This window comes from Monodelphis domestica, chromosome 5, assembly GCF_027887165.1.
Source record: "Monodelphis domestica isolate mMonDom1 chromosome 5, mMonDom1.pri, whole genome shotgun sequence".
Taxonomy (NCBI): domain Eukaryota; kingdom Metazoa; phylum Chordata; class Mammalia; order Didelphimorphia; family Didelphidae; genus Monodelphis; species Monodelphis domestica.
Genome location: NC_077231.1, coordinates 118055954 through 118070773, shown reverse-complemented (window position 1 = coordinate 118070773; position 14820 = coordinate 118055954). Strand labels below are relative to the sequence as shown.

The 14820-nt window shown below is 36.6% G+C and overlaps 1 long non-coding RNA gene across 2 annotated transcripts in view; it reads left to right on the top strand.

The window, feature by feature from the left end:
* LOC103098261 (uncharacterized) overlaps window positions 1–14820 on the top strand; it is a 65873-nt gene that overhangs the window by 35636 nt on the left and 15417 nt on the right. The window contains exons 4-6 of one of the 2 annotated variants that reach the window (XR_472684.3): window positions 1664–1766; window positions 2638–2877; window positions 4205–4578. This is a non-coding gene — a long non-coding RNA (uncharacterized LOC103098261). Of the gene's footprint in view, window positions 1–1663; window positions 1767–2637; window positions 2878–4204; window positions 4579–14820 lie in introns of those variants that run through there. The other variant, XR_001624866.2, reaches the window with a different exon arrangement.

Genomic DNA, 14820 nt, shown 5'->3' with positions numbered 1-14820 from the left:
CCTCCTAGATACTTAATAAATATTTGTTCCACTTCTCCATTCTAAAACTAGCAAAGAGTGTCTTGGCAACTAGGACACAGAAAACTTATCATCCAGGTCCAGGTTATAGATGCTGGACTGGCTGAAGAGGGTACTTAGTCTGAGGGGTGGTAGACCAGATTGAAGGAGCAGGTCAAAGACCCTAGGCAATGTACCAAACAAGGAACAAATTCAGAAGAAAGAAGCAACTATGTGGTTTTGATCCCAGAAATAGAATGGGGTTGCCGTTCCAATCTACAATCCAGCATGAAGCCTGCAATAAAATAAGTACAAATGTGAGACAAAAGGGAAGCAAGCATTCTGGAAAATCCACATAAAAATTTTTGGCCCTCCCTTTGTATCAGAAAAGAAGTCTGAATATTTTTTTTTCTTTTATGGGGTATTTACAGTAAAAGAAGTCACATGTGTTTATGGTATTAAAAGATAAAATATGTTGATATCATACAATGTATAGTATCATACAATACTCTACAAATGTTTTGTGCATCTCTGAGTTTCTAAACTTTTTCTGTGCCATCTGCAGTTTCTGCAAAACTCCCCCAAATTTCCATTTAATTTCTGATGTCAACCCATGATATATTGAAACTGTGATAGGAAAGTCATGATGTGGAAGGGATGCTGTATTTTTCATTTTTTCATCACCTTCATTTCCCAGTTTATCTCTCCCCAGTCCTTCCTCAGAGAGTCATCTCATTTCAAAATAATTAAATTTTTTAAAACTTAGCAAAACCCACTAACATAGCAACCCATTTTGACATTACATGGAGTGTTCCATAGCACCCTACTTCTTAAAATGAAGGAAGAAGTATTTTCTCGTCCACTGATCTACTTTTCCATTTTTTAACTGGTGACACTTTTTCCCCCAATTTTATTTATTTATTTAATTACTTTAGAATATTTTTTCCATGATTCCACGATTCATGTTCTTTCCCTCCCCATATCCCTCCCCCCTCCCAGAGCTAATGAGCAATTCCACTGGATTATACATGTATCATTATAGTGACAATTTTTTTTTTTATAATTTCTTGGTATGGAGAATGAAAGAGCACTGAACTTGGAGTCAAGAAGACTTGGGTTCATATCCTGCCTCATCCACATACTAACGATATGGTCTTGGCAAGTCACTTCTCTGTGTCTCAGTTTCCTCATCTCTAAAATGAAGGGATTAGATTTAATGATCTTGAAATTTACTTCCAGGAATAAATCTATGATCCTCTGATGTATATATTTATAATGTAATTTAAGGTATGAAAGTATTGCTCCATTCCCATTTTTCTCTATCATTTCACTCGAAAATTTAGATCTCTCTCCAGATTAATTTTGTTATTTTGTTTAGCTTTACAAAATATACCTTTGGTAGCTTAATTGTCATAGGAGAAAACACATAAATTAATTTAGTTAGTTTCAGAATTTTTGCTATATTGGTAAAGCGAACACTACATATTTGTAAGGAAAAGGATATACCAGAAGGTGTTCAGAGGGAGGTAACTGGGAGGATGAGGGGTCGAGGCCATATGGAGACTGAAGGAAATGGGGAGATTTAGCCTGAAGAAGAGAGCGAGGTATGATAGCTATCTTCAAATCTAGAAGCACGAATGGACTTATTCTTTTTTGACCCCCATAGGGTAAAGCCAGGAACAACAGGATGGAAGTTACAGAGGAGCACATTTAGACTTTACAGAAGGGAAAACTTCTAGGGGAATTGGAGAGCTATGCAAAAGGAGACAGTAAGTACTCCCTTCCAAAAGAGCTTCAAGCAAAAACTAGATGAAAATTTGCTGAGTCAATTTTAGATAGGATTCTCGGTTAGGCATTATATTATATAGGCTCTGAGGTCCCCTGCAACGCTGACATTCTAGGACCTGGGAGCTGGAGAAATTGGCTAAGAGATGTAACCCAACCGCAGGTTAAGCAATACATGCCATTTCCTCAAACAATTTTACTTAGAATATTCAAATCACTGAGGCCAGAGTGTTGGACCTGAATTAACCAGCCCTTACTTCACTTTGAATGGATTACAATGGCGATGATATGTTATATTAATGGAACTAGGGATGTTTAGCCTAGAGGGACCTGGGGACAATTTTATATTTGATGGGGTAGAAATGGGATCACATTTAGTCTGTTTGGCCCTAATGGGCAGAACTAGAAGCAATGGATGGAAGTTACAAAAAGATGAATTTATCATTAATTTAAGGATCATAGATTTTTAAGTAAAAGAGAACTCCGAAGCGAGAGACCAAGGTGAATAGAGAGTGTAATCCACCTTAGAGAGCTGCCTAGATACCCAGTTGTCATCTCTGGGTATCTCAGCTCCGCATCTGCTAGAAGAAAATAGGTTTCCCTCACTGGGCCAGTAGCACACAAAAACCCCTAGAGACAATGTTATAGGGAGAAACAGCATCTATTTTATTGTAGATCAAGGTTAGGAAGTGAGGATTAGGAAGAAGGGTTTTCCTAGCTCTAGTTTTCTTAACTCACACCCAGCAAAACTAAGTTCATCACAAGATGAACAAATGTTGCTTCTGGTCTTCAGGCTCCCTATTTTCTGACTAAATGTCCCCCATATCTGACTATCTACCTGACTGTAATCCTCAGACTCTGATTCAGTCATCGCTCCCAAAGTTGTCTCCAAATTGTGCTAAGAGTGGACCCAAGATGACCGAGTCCACCCAGCTGGGTCTGAACCCTGAGGAAAATCCTCAGAGCCCAAGAGCCAGGATTTCAAGATAAAATCGCCAGGCAAGTTGACACACACAGCAGAGATAACTAATTCTTCTCCAGGATGTTCACCAGCTAAACAGAAACCTCAGGAAAATGGTCCACCAAAGGCTTGAGGTAGGAAAGCTCACAGAAGCAGCTCTCCCTCTCCTAGCTTGGACAGGAAGTGTCAGTTGCACCTTCTAAACTCTTCCTCCTCTGCCCCCTGCATTCCAGAATCCTCTCTCCAGAGTTCCTAGTGTGTGCCCATGCTAGTACCTTAAAGACAACCTTCAACTTCTTTTAAAAACTTACTCTTATCTCTATAATTCTACTATTACAGATGCCAGGTACTGTCCAACCCCCTCACTTTTTAAAAAACCTTTATATTCTGTCTTAGAATCAATATTGTTGTGTTGTTCCAAGGCAAAAGAGATTAGGTGACTTTGCCTGGGGTCACACAGCTAGGAAGTATCTGAAGTCACATTTGAACCAGGGCTTCTGGTCTCGAGGTCTGGTTCTCAACCCACTGAGCCATCTACCCACCCTGTAACCCTCTTGTTGAGGAATGGTAAACAATCTCTCTAGGATCAAGGAAATATTCCTTTCCAATTTGAGCTGACTTGATTATCCTTACTTGTGTCTTTCTTTTTTTTAATTTTTATATATTTTTTCATGTTTCCATGATTCATTTTCTCTCCCTCTCTTCCCTCCCCACTCCCAGAGCTGACAAGCAATTCCACTGGGTTGTACAAATTATCACTTGATACCTATTTCCATATTATTCATTTTTGCTATAGAGCGATTTTTAAAATCCCAATTCACATACCCATATATACAAGTGATAAGTGGTAAGTCATACTACTTGTGTCTTACTGAAGAAAGTTTCTCTTCCAATATGTAATGGCTCAAAAAAGTATCACCTCAGGCGTTCGGGGTTGAGAGACTATATCCGGGATAGAAGAGAAAGGGGTTAATAGCAAAGAGAAGCCTTGGACACAGCCTTTTTCTGACCTTCTGGGAAGCTATTCTTAGACTACAAATCTAGCCAAGCCCCAAGACCATTATCAGTGCTTCTAGTATAGGATGGTGGATAAAGAAAGTATGGAATATTTGGATGAATCGCAATGACTTGGTCATATTCTTGTAGCCATTTTTCTCAGTGGGTCAGTCCCTAATTCCAGCTGGTCTCCTCTCCCTTGCCAATTTACATAGCATAAGTCCAGTTAATTGAGGCTTCTGTTCAAATGGAGTTTTACTTGGGTCAAGGGTTCTGTCATGGACCCTTTTGACAATCTGGTGAAGTTTTCTCACAATGTTATTTTTAAATGTATAAAATAAAATGTTGTACATGAGATTACAAAAGACATCAATTATCCTGAAATACAGGTGAAATTTTTCCCTTGGGGTAACCCAGGTTCAGAATATCCATGTTTTTGGTATTCGTTTTGTCTTCTCTACTAAGGAGGACCTGATTTAATACTTCATCCTGATGTAGCAGGAAGTCTGGGTTCCTAAAGGTGATATCAGTGGAAGGCACGTTCTGGAATGTCTTACCAAACTGAAAGACTTCTAGTGTTGGCCCCAAAAGGAGTGGATATCTGTTGTCTGAGTTTGAAGATTCTCATCACCCAGTCAGCTGCAGAGTACAAATGTTTCCTCATTTCCATCCCTCTCTTTGTTTTAGTGCTGCTGTGAATCTTTCTCTTCCACAAGCCTATATGTGACCTTCAGTTTTCAATAAAAATTACATTGCTGATGAAGATTTTTCCCGTCAAAGACTTTTTTTACCTCTAATATGCTCCCTATAATGGAACCAATTTGGACATTTCTGTCACTCTGATGCTCTTTCTGCGTGTACATACTGTGACTGTTTCATTTTTACTGACTTTCTGGTAAAGAAAGATCATTTTAAGTGCCTGTTAAGCCAGCCTCTCTCTCTCTCTCTCTCTCTCTCTCTCTCTCTCTCTCTCTCTCTCTCTCTCTCTCTCTCTCTCTCTCTCTCTCTCTCTCTCTCTCTCTCTCCTCCCTCTTCTATTTGTCTTTATTTCTCTCTCTCCCTCAACCCCCTCTCTCTGTTTCTCTATCCCTTTTCTTTTTCAATCTCTACTCTCACGCCATCTTTTTTCTTTCTCTTTCTTTCTCTATCTCTCTTCATCCTTTCCCTTTCTCTCTCTCACCATCTCTCTCTCCCTCTTTCCCTTTCTCTCTGTCCCTCCTCCACTCTCCCTCTCTCCTTCCCTCTCTCTCATCTCCCTTTCTCCAGCTCTCTCCCTGCCCTGTCTCTCTTCCTTTCCCCTCCTTCCTCCATTCCCTATCCTGAACCTACATGGGATCACAAACACACAGCATCTCTGTTTCTTTGCCTCCTTGTGTTTGTTGTTTCCTAATCTTTGGTGATTGTGTGTCATAGACAGAAAGGACCAAGTCACACAACCTTTCAAGTTTGAATGGGTCATATCTGCCACCCAAAGTCTAGGCACCAGAGTCCATAGTGGAGTTTACCAGCTGCTAAGCCTCATGAAAAGCCAGAAGGAGCAACTTACTTGATCCAGTCCCATTCACTGAGATATTATATCCTTCAGGCAAGAAAACAACTTGTCCAGTGACTAAACTGAACTTGGTGGAAGAAATATTTGGTAGTGACCACTTTAAGTATAAGCCTACTCTCCCCAGGGAATAAAAGAAGCTAAGTGCTATCTTAGGTAAAAGGACAGGCTTGGAGTCAGGAAGACCTGAGTTCAAATTCTTCCTCACATTTAACTATGTGCCCCAGGACAAGTCATTTAACCCCTCTCATCCTCTTGTATCAGCAAATTTGAATAATAATAGCACCTACCTAGAAGAGTTATTGCCAGGATCAAATAAGAAAATATATGTAAAATGTTTTGTAAATTTTAAGGTACTTTATAATTACTATCATTTTTTTTTCACAATTACACATAGAAACAATTTTTCCTGACATTTTTCAATTCAGATTCTGCCTTCCCTGAGACAGTAAATAATGATATAGCTTATACTAGTGATGTCATACAATAGATATTTCCATATTTCTAATGCTGTAAAAGAAGATACATCATACAGACAAAAAAAAACTCATAAAGGAAATAAAATGAAAAATAGCATGGTTCAAGAAAGAAAGATGGATAGATGTTTTGTAATTGTCTTCATATAGTTTCTGAGTTTGTTTTGGTAGGTAGATCCCCAGGTATTCTATATTGTTTACCGATATCTTATTATTATTTTTAAACCTTTACCTTCTATCTTAGAATCAATACTGTGTATTGGTTCTAAGGCAGAGGAGTGGTCAGGGCTAGGCAATGGGGGTTAACGGACTTGCCCAGGGTCACACAGGTAGGAAGTCTCTGAGGCCAGATTTGAACCTAGGACCTCCCATCTCTAGGCCTGGCTCTCCATCCACTGAGCTACCCAGCTGTCCCCTATAGATATTTTAAATGGAATTTCTCTTTCTGTCTCTTGCTGTTGGACTTTGTTGGTGGTAATTAGAAATACTGATGATTTGTGTGGGTTTATTTTATATCCTGCAACTTTACTAAAGAAATTTTATTGTTTCTCTTAGTTTTTTAGGTGGTTCTCTGGGGTTCTCTAGGTATACCATCATATCATCTGCATAGAGTGATAATTTAGTTTCTTTCCATTTCCTTTTCTTTATTTAATGCTATATAGCTAGCATTTCTAACACATTATTGAATAGTAGTAGTGATAATAGGCATCCTTGCTTAACCTCAGAAGCCCTCTAATTTATCTCCATTATAGATAATATTTGCCAAAACTTTTAGAAAGATGCAATTTATCATTTTTACTGCTGTTTCATTTATTCCAAAGTTCTCTAATGTGTTTTTAATAGGAATATCTCATTTTGTCTAAATGCTTTTTCTGCATCTACTGAGGTAATCATATAGTTTCTGTTGGTTTTGTTATTGATAGGGTCAATTATGCTGATGGTTTTCCTAATATTGATCCATCCTTGCATTCCTGATATAAAACTCATGTGGTCATAATATATGATCCTTGTGATATATTGCTCTAATCTCCTTGCTAGTATATTATTTAAAAATTTTGCACCAGTATTCATTTAAGAGATTGGTCCATAGTTTTCTTCTATCTTTTTGCTCTTCCTAGTTTAGGTATCAGTACCATATTTGTGTCACAAAAGGAATTTGGTAGAATTCCTTCCTTACTTATTTTTCCAAATGGTTTACATAGTATTAGAGTTAATTATTCTTTGAATGTTGGTAGAATTAACTTCTGAATCCATCTGGCTTTGGGGATTTTTTTTTCTTGAGGAGTTCCTTGCTGGCTTGTTCAATTTCTTTTTCTGAGATGGGGTTATTTAATTCTTTTCTGCTAATCTGGGCAATTAATAAACTTAAATAATCATCTATTTCACTTAGATTGTCAAATTTATTGGCATATAGTTGGGCAAAATAACTCCTAATAATTATTTTAATTTCTTCTTCATTGGTTGTAAACTCACCTTTTTCATTTTTGATACTGGTACTTTTGTTTTCTTCTTTCTTTTTTTATATCATTATTATTATTAAAGAGAAAGTATTCCCTGAATGGGAGATAAGGGAGGGGACATTTTAGTACTTTGGTTCTTATAATCTCTTTTCAATACCTGTTGCTTGGTAAAAAAAATAATTTATATTCATTTTGTTCTCACTAGCATTGAAGAAATGATGCTATGGTGTCAATCTTTGGTTAAATGATATTGAAGAGATGACTTATTGATTGATATTGGGGGAAAGACTGGATATAGGCTTGAATTGATAGCATTAGAGAAAACCTGCAGATCCTTGAAGTTATTTCTAGAAACCTGACAGGGAATAGCAACTATAATAGCTCTATGGATGTGGTCTGCTAGTGGTATCCTAGGAGAAACATATATTACCTGATGTTCACATTCATTTGCCTATCAAATGATTCTCCTTGCTATGACAACTCAAGTAATTACATATGGGGAGAGAGATGTTGTTCCTGGGGAAAGTGACTAAGAAATAGTATCCTACATTACACAGGTTTATTAAAAGCCTTGTTAAATTCCCTCACCTATCCCTAACCCCCCACCCCTCTACTCCTACCCTAGAAATTATGGGACTATACATACACACACATACATATACACACATTTTATAAAATATATACACATATATTTATACAATTTCCATTATACATGTATATATACTTATATTGTATGTATTATGAATGAGAAATCCCCTACTCTTATGATTATTTAAGTATCAGTTTTAAGGCTTGATTAGATAGCATAGGTAATCATTGTTAATATAAGTTTTAGTATTTTATCTAGTAACTATGGCCTTGAACTTGTAATCTTGCTCTTTTTTTAGCATCTATCATATGACTTGACTTGCATATGACTTGACTTTGTTAGACTACTCATGAACAATATCTGTCTTGCCCTTAAGTGCCACCCATATGACTGCTTTCTTTATATGACACATTTCCCTTTTTCCTGTATTATTTTTACTTCAGTATATAAGTTGTAAAAAGTTTTGAGGGCATAAAAGGAGACCATCTCACTAGGCTCAAGGTTTGGTCTTGACCATAGTCCAGCTTTATTGTGAGACCAGCCCTCTCTCAATAAACCTATATTTTGGCCTGGAGACTTTGTTTCTCTTATTGGCATTTCTGTTAATAGAATTTTCCCCCATAGAATGTATATACATATAAAATACATGTTTATTTATATATGTAAAATCTTTTCCCATTTTTCCCAGTTTAGCTAAGTAGAAAATTCTAGGGTAAAATCTAATTTCCTTTGACTTCATGTAAGCCAAATTCTGGCTTTTTTCTGTTTTTCTTATTTTTGGCAAATGATCTTGAGAAATTAAAATTGAGATGGCCTGATGAGATTCCTTTCTTTTTTAACCATTTGTTAAAAACTATGAAGCTCTAGAGTTTCAAGACAATGTCTCTGAGTGAATTAAATTTGATGTTTCTCTCTGAGAGTGTCTGATGACTTCTGGTATAGTCTGTTCCCTGAGCTTACTCCTTGGGAGAAATTTTCTCAAGTAATTTCCTGAAAATAGTAATGATTAATTTTTCTTTTGCGGTTTTCAAGACTTTTTTTTCTAGTTTGCTAGTCCTCATTTTTATGAACATATAATCTGCCACTCAATCTGTTTTCGAATCTGAAAATCTTATTTTCAATTGCTTCCATTCCTTTATTCAGACTTTCCACTGCTTATACATGTTGTCTTTTTATACATTTGACTTGTACCATTTTATTGATAATTATTGATAATAGATCAATAATATTATTGATAATAGATCTCTCATTACAGATGCTAGATCTTTCTTATTAACTCCAGAACCTCTGCATTTTCTTTGGCCTTTCTTTTGCTGGGTCCATCTTGGTTTCTTGTGTTGATGGTGATTTTTTTTTCCTTTTAGCTATTGCTTTTAGAGCTCTTTTAATCAATAATTATTTGTTTACAATGCTAAAATTGCCTTCCATTTATGTATTTCTTTTTCTGTCTTTTTTCCTTCCCCAAGAGAAGATTCCTTTATTAGTTTCTGTGTTTGCTCCTCATATTTTCTCTCCTTCCTCCTTTCTATGTTGTTGGGGAGCACGTAATCTATTTATGTGGAGAGGATTGAGGAGGAATAAGTAGAAGGTGGTGGATTGAATATTAGAGAGGGTTATTTCTTACTCCATCATGAACTAGAATTCCCTGAAAGCATATTTCTATGCCTAAACAACAAAACCTAATTACTTTCCAGCTTCTTTTAGATGAGTTCTGTATGATATAAAAGGAAAATGACAAATATTAGAATGACCAGAGGAAAATAGGCACATTTATGCACTGTTAAGGGAGCTGTGAACTTATACAGCCTTTCTAGAAAGCAATTTGGAACTATGTACAAAAAGTAACTAAACTACATGTACACTCTGACCCAGACAGACCACTATTCAGCCTATATCTCCAAAGAGCTCCAAACAGGAAGAAAAGGTTCTTTTTTTACAAAGATATTGAAAGCTACTCTTTTTTTGGGATGGCAAAGAATTTAGAAACTAAGGGGGGATTCATTGATTGGGAAAAGTTAAACAAATTATGGATTATGAATGTAATGGGATACTATTGTATCATAAGAAATGATGAAAAGGAGTAGTTTCAAAGAAACCTAGGAAGACACATATGAACTGATGCAATGTGAAATTAGCAGAACTAAGAAGACAATTTAAACTATAATAATATTGTTAAGATGACTAATTTTGAAATATTTGTAAACTCTGCTTAAAACAAAAGAGTTATCACAAGCATGCATTTACAAATACATAAAACAAACATCAATAACTAATATTAAACTACTAAAGCATAAAGTACTTGTCAGGCCTCCTGAACAAGAATCTCATCTCTGTACTATCCAAACGGTTTCCTCCAGGTCCAGGTATTTGACCAAGCTAGGGCAGGGTTGGGCTTATCCTCTTTTTTTTTTTTAATTTAGAATATTTTTACATGGTTACATGATTCATGATTTCTCCTCCTCCACACTCTCCTCCCTCCCCCCCCCCCATGTTGACAAGCAGTTGCACTGGGTTATACATGTATCATTATTCAAAACATATTTCCATGTTATTTATATTTGCAGAAGAGCAATTTTTTAACATCAAAATCCTAATCACATCCCTATCACACTAAGTGGTTGATCATACATTTTTCTTATGCATTTCTGGTTCCACAGTTCTTTCTCTGGATATGGATAGCTTTCTTTCTCATAAAGTTCTTCTGGATTGTCCTGAGTCATTGCATTGCATTGCTACTGGTAGAAAAGTCTAGTACATTCTATTGTGCCATAATGTATCAGTCTCTGTGTACAATGTTCTCCTGGTTCTGCTCCTTTCACTCTGCATCAGTTCCTGGAGGTTGTTCCAGTTCACATGGAATTCCTCCATTTCTTTATTCCTCTCAGCACAATAATATTCCATCACCAACAGATACCACAATTTGTTCAGCCATTCCCCAATTGAGGGACACCTCCTCATTTTCCAATTTTTTGCCACCACAAAGAGTACAACTATGAATATTTTTGTTCAAGTCTTTTTCATTATTATTTCTTTGGGGTGGTATGGCTGGGTCAAAGGACTGGCATTCATTTAAAGCCCTTTATGCATAGTTCCAAATTGCCCTCCAGAATGGTTGGACCAATTTACAACTCCACCAGCAATGCATTAATGTCCCAACTTTGCTACATCCTCTCCAACATTTATTGCTTTCCTTTGCTGTCATGTTAACCAATCTGCTAGGTGTGAGGTGATACCTCAAAGTTGTTTTAATTCGCATTTCTTTAATCAGGAGGGATATAGAACACTTTTTCATGTGATTATTGATAGTTTTTATGTCATCCTGTGAAAACTGCCTATTCATGTCCCTTGAACATTTGTTAATTAGTGAAAGGCTTGATTTATTTGTAGAGTTGACTTAGTTTCTTATATATTTGAGAAATTAAACCATTGTCACAGAATTTTGTTATAAAAATGTTCTACCAGTTTGTGGTTTTCCTTCCAATTTTCATTCATTTTACATTTTGCAATGTTCTCTATCTCTTGCTTGGTCTTAAATTCCTTCCTTTCTTACAGATCTGACAGGTGTACTAATCTATGTTCACCTAATTTATTTATGGGCTTATCCTCTTTCTGGCATTTAGTTGAACCTCCTCCTGCTGCCAGTTTGTTCTGAACTAAGGATCCAAGATCTTCAGACCTCTAACTCATAAGATTCCCTCCAAGGCTGGGAAGTTCATCTTGGGAATGATGTTCAATTGCTTCTAGACAGAAACAAACAAAAGAAACTGCCTAAGAAAACTGAGCCCCTGAACTCTAACTGCCCCATAAAATCAGTCATCATGTTTCAGAATGCCTTTTCTCTTACTCTGGCAGAGATCGACTCAAATATTTCAGATCTAATCTACATATAGAAAGAGAAAGAGTTACTCCTTTTAAAAGATCAGCTAAGAAAAAAAAGAAGGAAAAAAGTCCCCATTAAATCAGCGGCTTTTTTTCTATTTGGTGGCCAATAAGGGAATTGCTTTATCTATTATCCCCCCAAATCCCTAGTTCGTTAGTCCTAAATTATATGCAGCCCACTAGAAGCAAGCAGAGCAGTTTTGCATATGCTCAACCCTCCACTACATTTTTAAAAAGTGACAAATCCATCTTGGGAGATGATACAGCAACCCCATGTGGGGATATACTACATTATTGCCCCAAATTGATTATGGAATTGGAGGTCTGTAGAGCCCCTCTCCTGTCTCCAGTCATCTATAAAAAAGATTCTTTTATCAATCTGTTCTTGGTACATTACGTCTGAATAATGTGAATTACCTTTCCCCCCTCTCTCATGCAGATACCACAAAATCACACACACACACACACACACACACACACACACACACACACACACACACAACATTGGGCAGTAACAAAAGGACCAATTTCTATCCTTCTCACTTTAAAATTCCTTGAATCAGGGAGCCCTTACTCTAAAACTGTAGAGAGTGGCCCTAATTTGCCTTTCGATTTTGTATAAAATAGAGTATTAAGTATTAATCTTGAAGTCAGGATAACCTGGGTTCAAATTCTACCTCAGACATTACCTGAAGTTGATTCATTTACCTGGGTCTTAGTTTCCTCAGATATAAAACAAGGGAGCTGGATTCATTGACCTCTAGTCTTTCTAAGGTTTATTCCTTGGAGAGACTAGGAAACTCATTCTCTAGATATTAGCCCATTAGTAGAGAAGCCGGTATCAACTCTTTTACTTATTGGTCAAATTGTAGCAAAAGGAACATTTTAGCAAATCAAAAAATGCTAGGAAGAAAAAAAGGGAAAGTAGCAGTAGTTCAAGTGTCCACAATGTCTTATATCAACCATCCTTCAAGGACCCATAAAGTCTTGGAGAAGGGGCTTCCAATGTATTCCTCAGACTCAAGTCAATTTAGTCACTCACATGAAGTTCATTGCATAGGTAGGAGCTTTCCCAGATTTTCTAAAGTAATTTCTAGAGTACTATATTCTGGGAGTAAAAATCCTGTTCATGGAGTCCCTCCATAGTATATGCCTCTGCTCAGTGCCCATCTTCTATTTCTCTTCATCTTCCTCTTAGCTGAATGAAGCCTTTAAAGTGTCTTATGATATTCTCATCCCTCAACAATTACTACTTAACTAACACTAACACAATGGCCAAGGAATTTCCTTCCTGGTCCAGTGATCTGCTTTCTCAAAGCAATCTCTATTATTATACTCTATTACCAGAATACTGGACATTTTCCTTCTCTTGAGAATGTACTTCAGGGCAGATTTCTCTTTGTGTGACCACCCATGCCCTGAACAAAATGGGTTATTTATGACTCTACCCAGAAATATATAATCCCCTTTCCTGGAGCTTAACATTAAAAGACAGAATGATATAATGGAAAGAGTCCTGACGTAGGAATCGGGTTCTATAACTATATTACTAATTTTGTAACTTTGAGTGAGTCAACTAGGTTTCAGTTTCTCTATTTTTAAAATAAGGGAGTTGGAATCAATCCCAAAATTTTTATTAAGCACCTACTATATGCCTAGTGCTGTACTAGACTCTAGGGACACAAATACAAAAGGATACAAAAATGAAATGGTCCTTGTCCTCAAGGAAGGTTATATTCTATGGAGACATAAGAATGGAGGGAGGGGTACAATGGAGATACACATTCACAAATAAGTAAATATATGATATATATGCAAGGTGAATTTAGGGATGAAGGAAAAGACACTAATTACTGGGAAAAAATAAGGGAAGTCCTTTTGAAAAGAACATTAAAGAGAGGAAGGGTTTCCAAGAGTAGAGAAGAAACCATTCTAGGTAGAGGGAATAGCTTGGGCAAATTGAAGAGAGATATGAAATGCCATGAAGTCTGCAGGGTAGGTTGGCTGAAATGAGGAATACATAATGGGGATGAACATATAATCAACCTGGAAAGGCAAATGAGAATTGCTTCCAGAAAAAAATGGCTACCTAAACAGTCATCAATGAAAAATCCAACATAGGACTCGGTAACTCCATAAGATTTTCCTCAAGTACTTCATGAATATCTAGAAGAAATTAATCAAAATTAAATAAAAGCTCTGAGGGAAAGAGTAGGAAGAAGAAAAATCATTTTGAATATAATGTGGTAAATTTTAGCCAAGAAAGTCTCCCTGACAAATTGTAATTCACCAAGTAAATAAAGCAAAGGCTCTGAGTCAACAAGCATTATTAGAACAAAACCAAAAGATTAAAAAATAGAAGAAATGTTAGATATCTGCTACCAAAACAACTAATCTGAAAAATGGGTCAAAAGATAATATAAAAATAGCCAGACTCCCTGAAGACCTGTTTAAAAAAAAAAAGTCTGGATACCATATTTCTTTTTTTTTTTTAAACCCTTACCTTCTGTCTGGGAATCCATACTAAGTATTGGTTCTTAAGCAAAAGAGCAATAAGGGTTAGACAGTGGGATTAAGTGACTTGCCCAGTATCACACAGCTAAGAATTGTCTGGAGCCAGATTTTTCCCTTAGACTGCCCATCTCCAGGTCTGGTTCTCTAACTACTGAGACTCTAACTGCCCCTAGATACTATATTTCAAGAAATCCTGAATGAAAACTACTCAACTCTAATCAAAATAGAAGGCAAAATGAAGATAGAAAGAATCTATCAATGACTGCCTGAAAGAACTCCAAAAGGAAAAGTCCCCAGAAATGTCAAAACTAGTTGCAACAGAACTCAAAAGAGAGAAGCTTTCTCCAGCTGCCGTGGCAGGGTTCTGCTACCATAACATTCAGCTAGAGAACTAGGAAACAGAAGGAACTGGGGTAGGATATCAGTACATGTTATGTTCTACTAGGCCTGAAGGAAAATTGATTGGTATCCATCCAAAACCAGTCCTATCCTTCCAAAAGTCACTTGTTTCAGTGAATTATGAATTGCCAGCATAGGAAAAGGCTATGACACCTTTACAGTTCAGCACCTAGGGTAACTACCATCAAATGGGAAGGAGATAGGAAGTAACTAAT